Source organism: Pinus tabuliformis, chromosome X (genome assembly GCF_031772625.1).
Source record: "Pinus tabuliformis cultivar Carrire ecotype Pingquan chromosome X, CPIR1, whole genome shotgun sequence".
NCBI classification, from domain to species: Eukaryota; Viridiplantae; Streptophyta; class Pinopsida; order Pinales; family Pinaceae; genus Pinus; species Pinus tabuliformis.
In genome coordinates this window covers 1,455,508,049-1,455,525,973 of record NC_142308.1, presented here as the reverse complement: position 1 = coordinate 1,455,525,973, position 17,925 = coordinate 1,455,508,049, and the positions used below count along the sequence as shown (strand labels likewise).

The 17,925-nt window shown below is 37.6% G+C and overlaps 1 protein-coding gene across 15 annotated transcripts in view; it reads right to left on the bottom strand.

The window, feature by feature from the left end:
* LOC149145503 (uncharacterized) overlaps positions 1-17,925 on the bottom strand; it is a 229,214-nt gene that overhangs the window by 58,601 nt on the left and 152,688 nt on the right. For 4 of the 15 annotated variants that reach the window (XM_089446512.1, XM_089446509.1, XM_089446510.1 and 1 more), the window contains one exon: positions 11,560-11,760. The exons of 6 other annotated variants lie outside the window; for them this stretch is intronic. The gene's annotated coding sequence lies outside the window, so the exon portion shown is untranslated. Of the gene's footprint in view, positions 1-11,559; positions 11,761-14,260; positions 14,700-17,925 lie in introns of all 15 variants that reach the window. 5 more of the 15 variants (XM_089446516.1, XM_089446517.1, XM_089446520.1 and 2 more) reach the window with 2 other exon arrangements.

Below are 17,925 nucleotides of genomic sequence, written 5' to 3'. Positions count from 1 at the left end.
TAGAACAAGCTATGTGCGCCGGTTAAGCAACCTAGAGAACCGAACTGCTCTGATACCAAATGAAGCGAACAAAGTTCCTTCCATAAATTAATTACCCCAAAAGACTTGGAATGTCAAGATATCCATTTAGGATATAAATATTATATTAAATATATGAATAAGAATGATAATGAATAAGATGAGTATGATTTACAAATGAGAACGAGACGCTTGCTTATATACCAAGCAAGTGTCTCTTCATGAAGATTCATGTCCTATTAGACATGCCTCTTCAACCTAATTACTAGCTTAACTAACTATTATTTATGATTATTATCTTTTACATTATACAAATATTATTTATATATTTTATTCGTTACAAAGGAGAAGAAGAAGAAGAAAGATACGGATATGTCCAAAGTCAAATGTTGGGCATGTCAGAAGATGGGACACTATGCTGCTACGTGTCCTGAGAAAAAGAACAAGGGGAAGAAGGGTACTGCAGCTTCAGTTGAGGTGGAGTAGTTTGCTTCACAGTTTGACTAGGAATTTGCATTTATTACTTCTATATCTAGTAGGAGTACATCATCTGATGTGTGGTACATAGACAGCGAGGCTTCCTGCCATATGACAGGTGCACGAGAGGACTTTTCAGAGCTTGCAAAGAGGGCACTTGATATTGAGATTGTACTAGGAGATGACCGCACTGTGAGAGTTGTTGATGTGGGGACTGTGACCTTTGAGAGGGAGTCTTTGCCTCCTTTGAAGGTCATGGATGTTATGTATGTTCCGGGGATGAAGAAGAACTTGATTTTAGTGTCTACTATGGAGAAGAAGGGGTTTGATGTCACTTCTCAGGAGGGCAGGTATTGATGCATCCTAGAGGAGCTTTCATCACTTCGGCCAAAGTGATTGGAATCCGCTCTGGGAAACTATACAAGTTCATTTTTCAGTCGACAAGAGCATTGGTGAGTAGCACATTTGGTAGCACTCACACTAGTACCACCAGCAATAGAGACTTGTGCGAGTTATGGCACCGGAAGATGGTTCATATGCATCATGGAGCTTTGAGAGTACTAAGGGAGATCACTACTGGAGTTCCTGATTTCAGTGTTGAGCATTATGAGGTCTGCAAAGGGTGTGCTTTGGGCAAGTACACCAAGTTACCATTCCCAACGAGCGAAAGCAAATCTACAGGTATACTAGACTTGATTCATATTGATGTTAGTGGTCGTATGTCTCGTGTCTTTGGGTGGTTATGAGTATTATGTTATATTCATTGATGACTACTCTAGGAGGAATTGGATATATTTCCTGAAGACCAAGGATGAGGCTTTCAGTCGCTTTAAAGATTTCAAAGCTCTTGTGGAAAAGCAGACAGGTAGGAAGATTCAGGTCTTGAGGTCAGACAATGGTGGTGAGTACACCGATGGTGGGTTTTCTGACTTTTGTGCACAGGAGGGCATTAGGAGAGAGTTCACAGTTCCTTACAACTCCCAACAGAATGGGGTGTCTAAAAGGAAAAATAGAGCTATTGTTGGGGCTGCTAGAGCTATGATTCATGATCAGGGGTTGCCTTTGTTTTTGTGGGTTGAGGCCTGCAATACTGTTGTTTATCTTCAGAACAGGAGTCCTCACAGAATATTGGGGAATATGACTCCGAAGGAGGCTTTCAATGGAGAGAAACCTCATGTGGCACATCTTTGTATCTTTGGATGTCTCACATATTCTTATATCCCCAAAGGAGCAGAGGACGAAGCTGGAACCCATGGCAGAGAAGGGTATCTTTATGGGTTATAGTGAGACTTCAAAGGCCTATCAGATCTTCATTCCTTCTAAACAAAGTGGCGCCAATACTTGCTTGGGAGTAAATTTTCAATCCGAACCGACCACAACAGTCTTCAATTCTTACTTCAGCAAAAGACATTATCAACCGAACAATAGAAGTGGATGGAGAAGTTGTCAGCTTTCAACCTAGAAATATTGCACACGAAGGGGAAGGAGAATATCGTAGTTGATGCACTCTCATGTAAGGATGACAACAACACAACACGTGCTGCCATGATAGTTGTTCCGAAATGGTTGGATGAAATACGAGTCGAATATGCCAAGGATGAGGATTGTCACTGTATGATTAAAAACATCAATCAACGTACCAATTTCAAGTGGAAGAATGACATAATATGGTACAAAGGTAGAATTTACCTAACACCAGCATCCAAATTTAAGATGAAGATTTTAAAAGAATCTCACAATTCGCCCGCGGCCGGACATGTCAGATTCTTCAAGACTTACTACAACATCCGACAATCATTCTATTGGAAGGGCATGAGCAAGGAAATTCAGAAGTATGTTGCAGAATGTGATGTGTGTCAAAGGAATAAGAGTGAAAATATACCAACCCCAGGGTTGTTACACCTGCTACACATTCCAAATCAGAAATGGGAAGAGATTTCGATGGACTTCATTGAAGGACTACCCGCATCTGATGGTAAGGATAAGATATTTGTCGTAGTCGACAGACTCACTAAATATGCCCATTTTGTGGCCATCAAAAAAACTGACACCACTAAGCAAATTGCGGAAATGTTTTGTAAAAACATATACAAACTACATGGGTTTCCCAAAGTTATAGTAAGTGATAGAGACGCAAAGTTCAAAGGTAATTTTTGGAAGGAATTTTTCCATCAGGCAGGAATATCCCTCAACATGAGATCGGCTTATCACCCCCAGACAGATGGTCAGACTAAGGTCGTGAATAAATGCTCGGAAACATATCTTCGTTGCTTTGTCATTGATAAACAAAATAAGTGGACTCAGCGGCTACACCTAGCAGAGTGGTGGTATAACACCACCTATCATACATCGGCTAAAATGACACCCATGGTTATGAACCACCCAGATGGAAGGACTTTGCACTACTTGATTCTAGGGTTCCAGCAGTCAAAAACCACTTAGAAGAAAACCAAAGAATCATTAACTTATTAAAAGAGAATCTAACGATGGCACGTAATAGAATGAAACAACAGGCCGATAAACATCGCACTGAAAGGGAGTTTGAAGAAGGAGATTGGGTCTTTGTTAGACTTCAACCCTATAAGCAATTGTCATTGAAACAACAAGGAAAGAATAAACTATCACCTAAATATTATGGTCCATATCAAATAATCAAAAAAATTAGTGTGGCTTATGGACTGAAGTTACCCGACAACTGTCGAATCCATAACACCTTTCATGTATCAAATCTGAAGAGAGTACTAGGGAAAAACCAAGTAGCTCAAACAGAAATACCGGAGACCGATGAAGAAGGAAGAATCATCCTAGAACCAGAAGGTATACTCGCTACCCGAGAGAAGGTATTACGGTCCAAGACGATTAAGGAGTACCTTGTCAAATGGAAGAAATTACCAGAAGAAGACTCATCTTGGGAGTCAGAACGTTTTCTTCAGCAACACCCAAACCTGCCTATGCTTTGAGGACAAAGCACTTTTAAGGGAGAGGCAATGTTATGAATTAAATATTCATAACTATATATATAAGATTAAATTAAATAATAAATTAATATTTAGACATAAATTAACACTAAGCTACTTAATTAAGTTGAAGAGGCATTAGTCAAAAGACATACCCCTCTATGTTGGCATGGCCAGTCAACTCCTATATAAGGAGAACCGCCATGGCCATGTAATTCCTCCATTATTCATTTTAATAAAAAAGTATTTATACATATAAATTATGTCTATTGTCGGTTATCTGACATTTAATTAATCAATCGTATAGAAATCCCTGTACCAGATGATCTATTAATCACAAGTGTGGAGAGAAGAATACAAGAATGTAAAAAGATGCTAGTAGCCGAATTTGAGATGAAGGATCTAGGACTGATGCACTATTACCTAGGTCTGGAAGTATGGCAAAATCCTAGGGAGATATATTTGGGACAAGAAAAGTACATCATCAAGGTGTTGCAAAAACTTGGGATGATGGATCCCAAGCCCATGACTACTCCTATGATCACTAATCTCAAGAAGTTGAGGAGCTCCGACTCAAGTCTCGTGGATCCTACCTTCTATCGTCAGTTGGTAGGTTCTTTGATCTATCTGATAAATACTAGGTCGGATATATGTTTTGTTGTGAACATCCTCAGTCAATTTCAGATGGAGCCTCGTCATGATTATTGTATAGCTACCAAGGATATATTGAGATATCTTCGTAGTACGATACATCACTGCATAAAGTGCAATAGCAAGGAAGTCAAGTTGACTGGCTTCACAAATTCAGATTGGGGTGGACCGTTGCAGTGAGACCGATGGAAGAAGCACTACTGAAGGATGCTTTAGTTTGGGATCTGCCATGATCTCATGGATGAGTAGAAAGCAAGATACTCTTGCTTTGAGTAGTGTTGAAGCAAAGTACATGGTTGCATCTGAAGTAGGAAAGGAGGATGAATGGTTGAGGAAGCTTCTGACAGATTTGTTCGAGAAGCCTCTAGATCCTACTGTGATTAATTGTGATAATCAAAGTTGCATCAAGATGTTTGGAGATCCCGTGTTTCATGCTAGGACGAAGCATATCAACACTAAGTTCCACTATATTAGGAACTTGGTGCAATATGGGATTGTGAAGCTACAGTATGTCCCGACAAATGATCAAGTAGTTGATATACTAACAAAGTCTCTTCCTAATAAGAAGTTTGAGTATCTTAGAAGCATGCTTGGTTTAGTTGATATCATTGACTTTGTTGATGATGATAAAAGTTTGGAGGAGATTTGTTGAGGCCTTGTGTGTGAGACACATTGCCTGGGAGGACATTCGGTCGACACTATGTGTTGATGACTAGTTCCCGATGTAGGGAGGGTGGCGTTGGTCGTGAAGCTCTGACATTGGATACACACCTAGATCCCTGGGTTGATGGTTAGCAAGTAAGTCTGATGGTACCTAAAAAGGCTAAAAGCTTTAATCCATCTTAGTCCCACTTGGATAGATTTCCCCGGTTAGGACTCTAGTCCGTGGCATTGCAGTGCCTAAACTGTTGAGAGACCTTGGATACATTTCCTTGGTCAAGAATCTAGTCGATGGCATTGCGGTGCCTAAACTCTTCATAGTTCATATAGTTTGAGATCTTCCATATAAATACCTCCCTAGTTAAGAGGGAGTGATGAAAAATGTAGCTAGGTTCGGTCTCCATAAAATGTATTTGTCAAAAGAATTTTTATTATTGTTACAATGACTTATTAAAGCATGGGTTTCATGCTTGGGTCATCATTTTAATAGTCAAAGTCCCCATTGAGGACTCCTAGGATTAATAAAGCGTCAATAGAGTTATTATATATTTTATGAAACCCTTCTTGGGCTTTCGAACGATGTAAAACGAATTATTTTTTAGTCAAAAATAAATTATGTAACCTCCACACCAAGTCGGCCTCATGAACCAAGTTCCTAGGTCACCACCTCACAACTTCCTCCACCCTTTTGTCTTAGTCAACAACCATTTGAATCCCCAATGATGACAAACCCCCATCACGCACTTCGATCTTTGAGAGGCACACCCACACCACCACTCCTCTATCGACTAATCCCATGGAGACTACATAAGTCCCCTGATACCACATATATTGATCTCCTTTCGCACCACCCTCCAACAACTCAATCTACCTAAGAGGCCACTTAGACCCCCTTTCTCTTTGAGAACAATAAATAAATACCTCACATACCAACACCAAAGTAGCTCAAAATATCCCACTGCCAACTTCTTGAATTACTCCAATATCCATACAAACACCTCTACACTAGAGCTCCACCATGCCACAACCATTGTATTTCCACTTCACTTCCCTGGTGCACCACATCAATTCCAAACAAAACAAAGAATCTCCTCCTCCTTACTCTCCCTAGTTTGTTCTCCCCTTCGGCCAAGCATGCCTTTTGTCGTGAACCTATCCTCGTCTCTAGCCAGAGACATGGCTCCACCCCTTTTGGGATAAGTACACACTCAAAGCTATAAAGCCATCATCAATGCTTCATCGCAACTACAAACAATACATAAGAAAAATGATGGAGTTCCTTCCAATATCTTAGATCAATAAAGCCAACTCATGTTGACAAAGATGCATGAAATTCCTCACACTTTACCCCACCAACAACAACACCCAGAAACACAATCATAAACACCTCATGCTTGGAGTACAAACAGATTTTGTGCTTTCCACACTCACAAACCTACCACAAAGGACTCCAGCTTCCTATCAATTGCATTCCTCCATACACACCATTCTACTAAAATTTAAGTTGCTTGATGTTACATATCCAAGTTTTAGAATTCTTAGATAATGGAAGGTATGGAATTCAGTAAAAATGTAATCATAGATGATACTTTTGAAGCTTTGAGTACATTGGATCATACACTTATAGGATGAAGATATTATTATAGAAGTGTGAGGAGTTAGAGGTTGAGAATGCAAACATGAAGATACAAAGTGCATAATAGACTATGCTCCTCATGGAGACCCCATCTTCCCTAAACTAGAAGACTCACCTTTCAATCGAGACTTAGGTACTGCTCGAAGAAGCACAAGGCTCAGACAGAAACTTTTGCACAGGTTTAGTGTGAACGTGCAAGTAATTTGAAATATTTCGTAAGTAATTCTATTTTGGAATTCACTTTAGTAACAAAAAGTGAAAAGACTTATATTTAGTTTTTGCCTTTCAAAAGTGTATTTCATGCATGCATCACCTGGGCTAGGAGTAAACTCGAAAACATATTAGGGTTTTGGTTTCAGCGAAAAATATAAAGACAAGTTAAGATAGAGGGTGTACACACAAATGAATAGTTGAGCAGATAGAGAGAGAGAGAGATAACGACTGTAGGAAATATGTAAATTTGGGCAATAGTTAGAGATCATACAGAACAAGTCCATACAAATCCATAAAATTTTGTACATGTATGAAACAATTTCATACATCCATATGAACAAGTTGCGCAGCAGGCTATATAAGCTCAAGGTAGAGTCATTTGTTGACTATGAAACTATTGGTTTTAGTAGAATGTGAAGATTTCCTTGTAAGTCTTTCAAAGGAATGAAAACCTGAATTTTAAGGAGAAATTACATGTGTATGTGTGACTTGGACTAGGAATAATCTCGAAAACAGATTAGGGTTTTGGTTTCAATGAAAAGTATAAAGACAAGTCAAGATAGAGTGTTTACACAAAAATGAATAATTGAGTAGGTTGTGTGAGAGAGAGAGAGAAGGGATTTAGGAAATAGGTGAATCTATGCAGTAGTTAGAGATCATATAGAGTAGATCCATACATATCCATATAAAATTTTGTACATTTATGAAACAGTTTCGTACAATCATACGAACAGGCCATACAACAAGCTATACATGCTCAGTTCAGAGGATTTGTTGACTATGAAAGTATAGGTTTTAGTAGACTGTGGAGGTTTCCCTGTAAGGTTTTTAAAGGAATCACTAAATTTTAAGGAGAAATTACATGTGCATGTGTGAAACTATTTTTATACTTCCGATATATAATTTCCAACTATTTTGTTATTGATGATATGGTTTGAAATTTCATTTTTGCATTAATTAAATTTAGCAACTTATTTGCTTAATTGGGATCATAAGGACATTAGTAATCTAGGCTTTGAATTTTGACATGGTATTGGTCCTAACTTCTCAAATTGAGATTCTCAAGGAATTTTAATGATAAATCAATTGTTGAAAAAAGAATCAACAGTTACAGGGTTTCAAAGTTTTATTTTTGGATTTGGGAGTTTGCACTAAAGATCTCAAAGATGGCATCAACCAGCCTCAAGTTTGAGGACAAATTGGATGATGCCTCATATTTATTATCATGGAAGATGAGGGTTACACTCTTACTAGAAGAGAATGATCTTTGGGATATTGACAAGAACGTTGTATCCCCACCTACAAATTTGTAGCATTGGTAGCTCACAGGAAAAGGGAAGTGAACGCCAAGCAAATGATTTCGGTCGATCCCTCATATATCCAAGAAGATAACAACAAAGGATATGTTTGATGTCCTAGTTAGCCTCTACCAAAGTTAAAATGTAATGAAGATAGTATTGTAGAACAAACTTAGATCCCTATAGATGAATAGATCAACTTGCAATAGTTGGGGAGAAGGTTGCATTAAAAAGACTAGTGAACATGGCACTGAATGAATTCCCAACTTCATAGGAGCCATTGTCAAAGGCATTTGTGTTCAGGAAAACTTTCTTAAATTTGAGAGATTTTAGAATGATTGTATAGAATGAAAAGTTTGGAAGAACTTGCTTTCAGTTTCGATCATGGAGGATAAGAGCTTTCCAATTGAGTTCGAGAACCAACAACTCCTCATTAGGATGAAGGATTCTAGCCTCAATACGGCTCAGGTAATAGGGGTTACAACAATTAATTTGTGCATGTTGTAAGGTGAACCTATTTGAGCTCTAGTGCACAACAATGACAACTTGTGCAAGATGCAACAAAGGAGGATGGGGCACCTGCATCACAAGGCATTGTTTATTCTGAGGAAGATAGTCACAGGTCTTCCAAAGTTCAATATTGAGCATCATGGGGTATGTAAAGGGAGGACACTTGGCAAGCATGAAAAGGTTGCTTTCCCAAGCGGCAAGCATAAGTCTAAGGGGATGCTAAACATGGTAGAATCAAATGTTTGTGGACCAATGTCAGTAGCATCACTTATGGGAAGCATGTACTATGTTTCTTTCATTGATGACTTCTCTCGCAAGGCTTGGATCTACTTCGTAAAGGGCAAGGATGAGGCCTTTAGGAAGTTCCGGGAGTTCAAAGATCTAATTGAAAACCAAATAGTCAAAAAGACCAAGATCTTGACATTGAACAATGGGGGAGAGTATACCTCCAAGGTGTTTGAGGGTTCTAGCAAGGAAGTGGGAATCAAGAGGGAGTTGCTTGTTCTTTACAACCATAGCAAATTGTAGTTGTAGAGCATAATAATCAAACCATTATTGGTTTTCCTAAGGCTATGATTCATGACTAGGACTTGTTAATGCTTCTTTGAGTAGAGGCATGCAACACAGTGGTATACATCCAAAATCGATGTCCTCATTGGACTTTGAAAAAAAAGACACCAAAGGAGGCATTCGTAGTGTGAAGCCAAAGGTGAGTCATTTTCACATCTTTGTTTTTCTAATTTATATTCATCTACAAGTAGAGAAGAGGACCAAGTTGGAGAACTCTAATGGGAAGGGTTTATTTGTAGGTTATAGGAACATTGAAAAGGCTTACAAGGTACATATTCCATAGTAGAGGAAGACAATAGTGAGCAGTAATGTAAAGCCTGAAGAAGACATTGTATCTAGGAAGTCCCATGAACAGACCTCTAAAGTTTCCAATACGCGTGGTACTAATGGGGGTAGCAAACCATCAAGTACAGTGGGATTCCATGGTGAAGTACACCTCCATCATGAAGAATGATGTTTTGGACATAATGTCAAGATCGGAGAGGGAGTCAATAGTAAGTTCCAAGTAGCTCTACAAGATCAAGCATGTTACAGATAGTAGCATTGAAAAGTTCAAAGCGAAGTTTATGGCAAGAGTGTTTTCCCAAAAAAAAGGGAGTGGATTATGAGGAGGCATTTCCTCTAGTTTCCAGGCATACTTTAATTAAAGTAGTTATTGTCCTCATGGATGTGCAAACAACTCTCCTTAATGGGAACATTGAGGAAGAAGTGTACATAGGCCATCCTCAAGGCTAAAGTAAATGGAAAGGAGTCCCATGGCTGTAGCCTTAAGAAAGTCTTGTGTGGACTCGAGCAGATACCAAGAGTGTGGTAATCCAAGATAGATGGATGTCTGCAAAATATAGGTTTTACCAAAAGCGAATAGATTCTAAATCACATTATATATTTGTTGGGACTAATCAACTCATTTCGGTGTTGCATGTACATAACTTGTTTCTACACATGCAAAGAGGCCCATTGCAAGGTGCAAAGCAAAGATGGAAATTGAGTTCAAGACAAAGAACACTTGCACGATGCATTGCTTCTTGCGGTTGGAGGTTTAGTAGAGACCAAGAGAGATTTTCCTTGGGCAGAGTAAGCATGGAGAGGAAATGTTGAAGAGGTTTCAGAGGTTTCTTTGATGTATTTTGTCAACACCAAGCTAGGTATAGTTTCATAATGAATACCTTGAGTTAGTTCATGACGGAGCCAAGACCAAAGCATTGGGAAACAACAAAACATGTGCTCAAGTGTTTGAGGTGCCCAAAGGAGTACGGTTTGAGATACCTTGGAAATGATGAAATCAAATTGTATGGGTTTTCCAACTTATATTAAATAGGAAGTGCAATATACATGAAGAGCACCTCAAGATGCTACGTTATCTTGGCATCAAGAAGGATATCTTAGTTCAAAAGCTAGCAAAGTTCCATGGTACTTTAATCAATACAGGCAGAATACAATGCAGCCAATAACGCTAGTTGTGAGATCATCTAGATTCACAAGCTACTTGTAGCATTGTTTGATTATGAGTTGGATCTTGTAATCATTTACCATAATAATCAAATTTTTATCAAAAACTCTAAGAATCCAGTGTTTCATGACCGGTCCAAGCACAGAAAGATCAGATATCACTTTATAGGAGACATGATTTAGAAGGAGAGATGAAGCTCCAATTATTCCACAAACCAGCAAGTAGTTGATATTCTAACCAAGCTCTTGGAAAAAGGAAAGTTTGAAGCATTCAAAGATAAACTTGGATTGGTGCAGAATTCCTTTCTTACTAAAAGAGTGTTGAGAAATATAGCTTAAACAGGGACTCATGCACAAGTTCAGTGTGAATGTGCAAGTAGTTCGAGATATTTCAAAAAGTAATTATATTTTACAATTCACTTTAGTAAAAAAGGTAAAAAGACGTATATCTAGCTATTAAGTCTAAAAAGTGTATTTCATACAAGTATGACTAGAGTATGGGTAATATCAAAAAAATAAAAAATAAAAATAGGGTTTTGGTTTCAGTTAAAAGCATAAAGATAGGTAAAGATAGAGGGTTTACACAGTTCAACAATTGAGCAAGTTGAGCAATCAAGACACAGATAGAGCAAGGATTTTGGAAGAAGTAAACCTGGACAATCAGTATAGGCCATAAAAAATGAGTCCGTATAGATCTGTACATTCATAAGGATTCGTACAACCTCATACAACTGTGCAGAACAATTCCATACAGTCATACGGAGGTTTGAACTTTGTACAGTGACCAAATAGGTTGTGCGGTGACATAGACAGAGTTGTATAGTCTATACAACAGGCCATACTTTCTCAGTAGCTTGTACAAGTTTAGTTCATGGTGGTTTTTTGACTATGAAGCTGCTAGTTTTAGCAGACTATGGAGGTTTTCTTGTAAGTTTTTCAAAAGAATGAAAAGGTGAATTAGGAGGAGAAATTACTTGTATATGTATGCGACTGTTTTTAAACTTTCGCTATATAAATTTTATCTATTGTGTGATTGATGCTATGGTCTGAAATTTAATTTCTGCAATAATTAAATTTAGTGATTTACTTGTTTAATTGAATTAATAAGGACATCACTCACCTAAGCTTGGAATTTTCATATAGTTCACCCTTGTTTTGCAGCATTGTGTACCAACCTTTTCAATTCTAGTTGGCTTTAGAGAATAATACAAATCCCTTCTTGCAGTATCAACCTTGCAACAAGTCACTCTTTGTTCCGTAACTCTTCATCATGCTCACATACTTTTGTGCATCAAACCCAAACACTGCCAATCCCATCATGCTTCAAGACAAAGCAACATACAAGGTCAGATAGTGTTGAACTAGGATAACACGCTTAGGATGAAAACACCTCACGTGCTTGATTTGTATATTATATCATTTTTTAGTGCACTAAACCTGCTAGCTTCTTCACTGTATTACACTTGCATGTGCCCATATGGATGAAGATATCGTAAAGAATTAAACATTTTGATAAGAGTGTGCTTACGTCACAAAATAAATCAATGTAAACACCCATGAAGAATCATTTTATAATGCAAAAGTGAGAACTCATGTACCTATTTTCTTGCAGACTACATTATGCTCTTATGAACATCTCATAGCCAGACATATCTATGTTCACATGCCTCTGATTGAGTCTTCAAGCTAGCTAGATTAGTTCAGTACGAGATGGATTTTGTTTACTATCCACTAGACTCTTTATTGTATTTTGGTTGACTTGCACTTGGAGATCCTAGGGGCTGTATGCTTGCCTTCAGATCAGCGCTAGGGAGGTGCATTTCTTGATGTGGCAGTTGATACATGTGGCACTTTTACAACTTCTACAAGGGCACACTTGTTAAGGCGGACAGGTGCTTAGGACCTGTGGAGTAACCATCTTGCAACAGGGCGTTGTGTAGATGGAGGTCTAAGAGGATTTAAGCCACCTTGTAGATATGTTGAGGAGGCATACTTGAGTTGAGGAGAAATTGTTGGAGGACACACCACCTTGCTTAGAGGAGCGCTTGACATGTAGACACCCAGACTTGGAAGGCACACCACCTTAAGTGTTGTACAAACCTTATTGTTTCATCACTTCATGTGACATTCATGCTTAGTGTAAAGCTCCATTTGGAACTTTGTTGTCAACATAGCCTAGGGTTTACTTGAAAACTTGTTCCACACATTACTGTTGGCCTCCCTCTCCTAACCATATATAAAGGAAGCAGAACATCTTTGTTATTTATTTGTATTGTCCTAAGAGATGTCATAGTCAATGTGATGCTAGCGATTGGAGGACCTTGAAAGATCAATTATTTACTCTTGTAACAAGGATAGTTCTCATGAGAAGGTTGTACTAGGGTTCCTTGGCTTTTATGATCCAAGTGAAGATTAAATATTGTGAGATGCAAGTGTGGATATAAGGGCTGGATAATCGGTCTGGTACTAGCTTCTTCTTAAGCTCTTGGAGAGGATATTATAGCTTAGTGGAATGCCTTGATAGGCCCATTTGTTGTTGATTAGGATTTGCAATAATTGTGCATACCCTAGCTAGGGTTTAAGAGGCTTTGAAGAACTCCTTGCTTGAGATAAAACATAGCCATTTGATGTACTGAATTTGGCAGTCGAATTATTGTACTTCATCTTCATATTGTGATACTAGGAATTGTACCATTGTCGTCCTGAATTCTCTTATGGAAAAATTGGTTCTCGTGCATTTTGAAGCAAATTTCATATCTTCTTTGATATGCCAATTAAAGGCGGCAGTGAGACTGAAATGTTGAGTGATTTTGCATGCCTTAGATGAAACATAAGATTTGAAATGTGCTGTTATATTTCTGTTGTTAATGAATATATTTTCAGACCTGCATACTTGATTAGATCATGTCCTAAGAGTTATTGCATTAATGTAGTGTTGGAGTGTTTTATGGTGTTTATCTATATGAACTTGTATAGACTAGTGGTGGACAGATTTGACATATTTGTAGGTGTATTTCTGAAAATTCAAGTTCTGCCCTAGAGCTGAAAGCTTTTTGCGATAAATCTGTAACCTTTATTGAAATGTTGTGGTACTTTCAGATTGTGCAGATTTTCGAAATTTCAACAGGTGTCAAACAAATTTGCCGACCAAGTAGGAGACCCTTAGTTTTTAAGGCATTCAAAACATAAGATACGAAGTGGATGATTCATTGCATAAATATGATGTAAGATAGTTGCAAAAGGTTCTGTTCAGCAGGAAGGGCCAGACTATAAGGAAACATTTTCCCTTACAGTGAAGCTAGCTACAACCAAATTGGTTCTAGCCCGACAAGCTCAATTTGGTCAGAAGCTATATCAGATGAACATAAAGAGTGCCTTGCTCAATAGAGATTTGGAGGATCAGCCACTGGGATATCATGTTGCAAATAAAGAGCACCTTGTGTGAAGGTTGGTCAAGGTTCTTTATAGTTTGAATCAAATCCCCAAGTGCCTGGCATATCAAAATTGGCAAACATCCTACAAGCTCTGGATTCGGAAGGAACCCCTTTGAACATTTTTTATATCAAAAGCTTAGGTGATGCACTGTTGTTCTGGTGGTATATGTAGATCCCTTGATCATCATGAGTAGTGAGGCTACCACAATTAACAGGGAAAAACTTTAAATTGTGTACTACTTTTGAATGATTAATTAGGCCTCTAGCATTATTACCTAGGTGAATAACTTCGATAAACTGGCAATTGTGTGCCCGTATCTTAAACGAAATATGCCAAAAGTCTGTCAGAGAAATTCAGAATGGCTGAATATAAATTAGAACATATACCTGTGTAGGTTAAGTTGAAATTATCTGGCCGCACTGACTGGTCATTGTATAGACAACTGGCAGGAAGCCTGATATACCTTCCATCAACAAGATCACATTTGTGTTTTGCAGTCAGCAATATCTCCAGGTATATCACAGCTCCAAACATTGAACGTTGGAATGCAATAAAAGAGGATTTTGGGATATGCTAAAGGGATTTCTGAGTTCGGCTTTGTCTACAGCCAAAAAGGATATTTCCAATTGACAGGTTTGGAAAAAGAAGGGATTTCCGAATGACAGGCTTTGTAGAGTTAGATTCAACAGGTTCAGTTGATGACAAAAATCTACAACGGGATATATTTTCAGCCTTGGTGTATGTGCAGATTCTTGGAAAAGTAAAATTCAGCAACATCTGGCACTCTCCTCAAAAGTAGTATATATATAGGGTGGCAAGTAGAGCCTGCAAGGCAGTGAGTATATAATGAATACTTGCTTATGTGCATGTAAAACAATTCAATGCAGTTATACTTTACCATGATAATCAACATGTGTTGAAGCTGGCAAAGAATCCAGGTTTCTATAAATGAACAAAGAATGTGGACATTTTCGTCACTACATTTGACAGCTTGTGTGTGCAAGGGTGATCTATTTCGGTGTGTGGGTGTCCCCAACCTTTATGTCAATATTCATACGGTGAATCTATCTTCTTAGTTATCGCTGTTATCTTGTGCTTCGTCTGTGCTACAGTTCTTACTATTATTTAGATCATATTAGTAGCTTGGATAGGATATCAAGATCATATTGATAATTGTCTCATTGTTGCACTTTAGTGGCACTATAAACTTAACCAAACTTAACCTTAATACAATTTCATGAAAGTTGGATGTGATAATTTAGAATGGGTGTTAAGGTGACACTTATTCCATTGATGATGTTGTATCATTTTAGATTTGATGCCTCATCCTATTCAGTGTTAGCACTTGATATTTTGCTTCATTCTGATACTGCAAAAAAGAGCAAAATGGAAATTTATATCACTTCATGTTTAAGGACGGATAGATACGAGAATAATCAACAATGAGGAGATTTGGACCGTAAAATCCATAATTCCTTCATACCCCAATCGCAAATCAAGTTCACATGATCATCTCATTGTGCTGAAAAGGGGGATTAGTACCTGATGTATTCTAGTTGTTGATAATTGAATAACTGAGCTTTTAACTAGTAAATTCAGAAAACTTATCAGGTTTCTCACCTATCCATTTCATGATCTTCCTAAATTATTTATTGCTTTATAAGGTGTGTGGAATCTAATTATTATTGCCTTGAATATATTGTGCTTTGATGGATGTCCTATTTCAAGTTAGCAATGGGGTAATGGCATGTTCTGAGCAAATTTTGTCGTAGAAACATATGAATCTTGTTTAGATTAGCTTGATTATTTTATAAGACCATTTTAGTTCTTTAGGATACATTTGTGTGATTGATATCTCAATTACTTCATAAAGATTGATGTTTAGGAAGTTCAAAATTTTATGACCATCCCAAAAGATGGAACTTTAATTTATCGATAAGATGAGGGCAGAGCACGTTGACATAGATTGTTGATATCTATCTACATGAACTGCATAGGTGCATTTTATAATTTGGTATAGTATGTACATTAGGAATGCATCAGGGAAGGGTATCTTTGCAGTGAGGAATTTCCTCGGAATGGACTGGTTCATGTGAATCATTTCTTATCAACTTATTTGGCCTCACACATCTTGGGGTGGAAGCTGTTAACCAATATCTACTTCATTAATTCTTCATTAGTGGATTAATTAGATTCTCCGGTGTAGTTGGGATGCCTCAAAAATGTGGATCCTCAGTCGTACTTAAATATATGAAGTGGACACTTACACTGCTCTTGTTGATTAACTTTTGTAACCTATGTAAACTTTCTTTAAATAAGAATTTCGTTCTCTATAATAATTCTAAGCATACAATGATTACCAGAATACTATTAGGGATAATATATGATATGGCATATGAAGGTTTCGGCTTTATCCAAAGGAATCTTCTATGGAGATTCCTTCAAGACCTCCAAAAGCAGGTTGTGTTGACATATTCCAAAACTTTATGTAAGTGGATATTTCCTCTTGCCCTTGAACAAAGAATGGTATTTCGTAGTTTTAAGACAGCATTATTCTATGTAACAAAGACATTGCATGAGTTTCCTGATGTCCCTTCTTTTCGCAGCTTAGAAAAGGTATCAGACCTGTGGAGTTTCATTGAGGAAAGATTGCTATGAAAACATAGCTCAATGCATAATCATGTAAGGCATAATAGGTTGGTAAAAGCATGGCATATTGCTACAACTTGTAAGTTAATGTCGTTACCTACCTTTGAAAATAAAGCATGGCAATGTTATCAAAAAGGGCTTGGTTTGATAGTTAAGTGGGGGTGGTGATATTCCCCCAACTAAAGTTCAAATCCCTTAAAAACATGATTCACCCCTCCCGAACCATCTCAACTCTCACCCATGCAACCAAGAAGTCTCATTTGTTGGAGCCAAATGTAGATTATGGGCAACTTTGGCAAAATAGATACCCCCACACAAGGCTTCTTAGTTGAAGAATTCTTCCTTGAGTGTTGTAAGATGGCTACACATCATTGTGATACTTCCAAGTTGGGTAAGTGGATGCTTACCACACCGTAACAAGAGGAAGCATCTATAAAAAAAACATGGAAATAATTGTGTGGATATTGTTGCACAGTTTCTTGTCAGATTTCCAAGGAAACGGACGTACCAATTTTTTCAAAAGGATCGGATCATCTGTCAGCGGTTTATGTGTCATTATAAACCCATTTTGCTAGTAAGACCATGAACGTATGTAACAACCTAGATAAGTCTATTATCTTGGCGAGAGTTTCATCCTAGGAGGTTTTTCGTCTCACTGATTCATTTGTGTTTCTAAACACGGATGGTCGGCAGAGTTTTTCCCTCCAGCGTCAACCCCAAAGCTAGGGTGGAATTCTTCGTCAAAGTCTTATGTGAGTCTTAGTGTTTTAGTTGAGTCTTATGTAAAAGTGATTTGGAAATAATTTAAGCTAATTAGCTAAATTATTTTATTACAAATCACATGGTCTACTAGATCATATTGTATTGCAAAATCGTGTATGTAATTTGAGGGTTTAAGCCAAATGAATTTCCCCCTTTGAGGGTTGAAATTGTAAATCTTATGTAAAAAATATTTTAATGCATGGTCCCTCATACTTAGACACCATGGTTAAGTTATTAGAAAGTGGAAAAAATAATTAATCCCCTCAAGTGTCAATTAATTAAATTTTCTCACAGAAATAAATTAAAATACTAAGCCAAAATTTTAATTAATTAAAGTCAAATTAAAATGTCTAAAGAAAAATAAATTCTCCAAGTGATAAATTCGTGGGTCTTAAAAGAATTAATTTTTTGAGGTCCTTCACTAAGATAATATTGGATATTTCAAGAAAAATTGGACCCTTGGGCCTTGGTGGTTAAGTCGAAGTCAAATTTTTGAGGAAACTACCTCAAAATAGTTAGTTTGCGCCAGTGTTGTTAAAATCGCGATAAAATCGCGATTTTATCGGAAAATCGCGATTTTATCGGAAAATCGCGATTTTTTCCCTTTCCCGCTTAAATCGCGATTTTTATACGAAAAAAT